This window comes from Loxodonta africana, chromosome 16, assembly GCF_030014295.1.
Source record: "Loxodonta africana isolate mLoxAfr1 chromosome 16, mLoxAfr1.hap2, whole genome shotgun sequence".
Lineage (NCBI taxonomy): Eukaryota > Metazoa > Chordata > Mammalia > Proboscidea > Elephantidae > Loxodonta > Loxodonta africana.
In genome coordinates this window covers 53,528,133-53,531,470 of record NC_087357.1, presented here as the reverse complement: position 1 = coordinate 53,531,470, position 3,338 = coordinate 53,528,133, and positions in this window count along the sequence as shown.

The following is a 3,338-nucleotide window of genomic DNA, read 5'->3' as shown; positions in this document are numbered from 1 at the left end:
CTAATTCTTTTCAGAAGTAGACTGCCTGGTCCTTCTTCCTAGTCTTAGTCTGGAGGCTCAGCTGAAACCTATCATCCATGAGTGGCCCTGCTGTTATTTGAATATCAGTGGCATAGCTTCTGGCATTACAACAACATGCAAGCCCCACAGTACAAAAAACTGACAGACTCATGGGGGGACTTTGTGCTAGAGATCACAAATCAACTTTGGCACATATCATCCCTACATTTTGGGCTAGTGATATAAACTCTTCAAAGTAGAGCTTGGATTGAATTACACTTAGCTGCATTTATAATTCTTTTAATTGTATGTTGAGAAATATTATTATCTACAATTGAAGTTTTATTGATGCATGATATGCACTACACTAATAGTTTTATTGTTATTGTTATTGCAGATGAGAATCTCAGGGGGCAATGATGTGTGCAAAAAATATAATCTCTTTAATTTTCTTCCGGCTTAATATTTCAGGCGCGGTTTCTGCACATTTTCAAATTCACTTAGCCTCTCAGGCCCTCAGCTGCATAAAGTCTTATAATACCATTGTCTTCTCTGACTCCCCCAGAGAAGGCGGAGCTCTCCACAGACCAGTCAGCCAAGCATGTCATAAAATTATTTATTTCTAAGAGAGGTGCTTTCATAAGAATTTACCGACAAATTACTTCAATTTAGGTAGATTTCAACTTTCAGAAAGTAAAATTTTTCTGTCTTAATGCCAGGCCTCCTCAGGAAATTGAATGAGAGATTTCACTGTACCAGAAAAAAGAATATAGATGGCAACCAGCGGAAACTCTTTACAGGAAGGGCTTAGGAGTAGCAATCTGATTTGAATAAGGCTTTGAAGCTTCACTTTCTTATGATTGAGAAACTATATTTTCCACCTCAAAGATTGTTGGAGTTGATGGAGATTATGGATGATTAAAGATTTTACTCAAGCTCCCCTTTATCACTAACATTGGTGGCAAAAATTTACTATATGAATTTAAAACCCGAGAGTAGGTGGATGATGTTAAAGGATGTTTTAACTTGAAACTGCTCTTCTTGTTTCCTTAGAATACTGAAGCACAAAATTCCTGAGCATTTTTTTCAGAACCAGTGGAGCTAAATAAAAATCTTCTGGGTAGGAAAATAATAATTCCTCCAATTATAGTCTATGTAGTATGTGACATTATATCCTGATCAGAGAAATTAACCCCTCTTTTTTTTTTTTTTTTTCTGGAGTAACATTTTATAGCTGGTGACGCAATGGTGAAGCACTTGGCTGCTAACCTAAGGTGGGTAATTCAAACCCACCAGCCACTCCAAGGGAGAAAGATGTGGCAGATTGCTTTTGTAAAGATTTACAGCCTTGGAAACCCTAAGGGGCAATCCTACTTTGTCCTGTAGGGTCTCTATGAGTCTGAATCCACTAGAGTGCACAGAGCAACACCAACAGCTATAATCAATACAAGAAAACTTTGAGGCTCCATTAAGAACAGAATATTTTTGTCTGATTTTCTCCCATTCCTATAATGTTAAGGTCTAGAACATTGCTTCTTGGTAAGGGGTCAATAAAACTGTTTTTGTATAAATTAAAAAAAAAAAAAAAACTTTTTTTTTTTTTTTTTTTTAAGAAGCCTTGGTGACATGCAAAGTGATTAAAGAGCTTGACTGCTTGATGGTTTGAACTCTTGAGCTGCTCTGCAGGAGGAAGGTGTGGCAGTCTGCTTCTGTAAAGATTTACAGCTTTGGAAGTCCTTTGGGGGCAGTTCTACTCTGTCCTGTAGGGTCACTGTGAGTTGGAATCAATTCCACAGCAATGGCTTTAGTTTGGTTGGTTGTATAAATTAATTTTATAAAACAAGTTTTGTTTCTCTTCTTTTATCATAATATATTTTTTTAAACAAAAGCTATACAAAGTTGTGAAATTTGGGGATTTTGTTGGAATTTCTCTTTTTTGAAGTTTCCTTCATGGTCATTTTTAATGTGAATCCTCTTAGTTTACAAATGTGTTTGATAGTGAAAAAGAGTAATTGAATGTAGAAACTTCTAGCCTTTGAAATGATGATTCTTAAACTTGAGTATGCATTAAAAGGATGCTTTTAAACAGAATGGGTTAAAACAATAAGACTGCTTTCTATTGCATTTATTTACTCCTCATATTGATTTATAACTAAATTAAAATTAACCAGATGATTTCTAAGTTCACTGTCTATTTTGTCTGCTCGCTTGATTTTCACCTATAGGTTAAATTTAAGATCTATATCCAGCTATAAACTTTGTAATTACCCCATTTTGTGTTGCTCTGACTTGGTAATTAAACTGCAGTCATTGATTTCTCAGAGAATTCCAATGATTAGTACATTCAGTCCAAAGATATTCCTGTCAAGATTATTTTATCTGCATTAACACAATTCAGGCTTTCATCTCATTTTACATAGCAGTTCCCAAAGTCTTTATGCTTTGTTTTTTAGGCTGACTCCCTTTTTATGAGAGATAATAGCTATACAAATGAATCTTGATGGCAAGTCTGCAGACTATTCTCCCAGCTGCAACAGACAGCTTGTCATATAGATAACACAATTTATATGTGTCTCCTGGGTTTTTCTTCCAAAATTTATTCTGTTTGTACAAAATTGGAAAATACTAGAAAAAAATGTAACTGAAGAAAATCAGTGGGTAGAAAACACAAAGGTGTGCCAAAGAATCTTCTATTTCTCCTTCAAATTAATTATATTTAACTTCTTAATTTTCTCTTACAGTAATCTAGAATACCTGGGTACTAGCAAAGCCATGCATTGACATTAACATTAATAACTGTTGTGAGTTAACTATGGAAAGAAAATACTTTCTATAAAGGGAAAAAATAAAGTAATTTCCTCTAGAACTCAAGATATACAAGAAATTACCTTTTCCTAGTATATCCAGTCATGGTGAAATGGTATTTAACCTGTAGAAACTATTGTAAAACTTACTCATTTGCCAATGTATTTAGAAAGGAGGCATTAATAGTTCAGTAGTACGATTCTCTGCTTCCATACAGGAGATCATGATTAGATTCTAGGCCAATGCACCTCATGTGCAGCCACCACCCGTCAATGGTGGATTGCGTGTTGCTATGATGCAACAAATTTCGTGGAGCTTCCACACTAAGATGGACTAGAAAGAAGGCCTGGCAATCTACTTATGAAAAAAAATCAGCCAATGAAAACCCTATGGTTAATAGCGACTGATCATGGGGATGGTGCAAGACTGTTAGCATTTTCTTCCATTGTGCATTGGGTTGCCATGAGTTGGGGCCAACTCGATGATAGCAAACAACAACAATGTGTTTAGAAGCAGCCTAACATGAATCATAA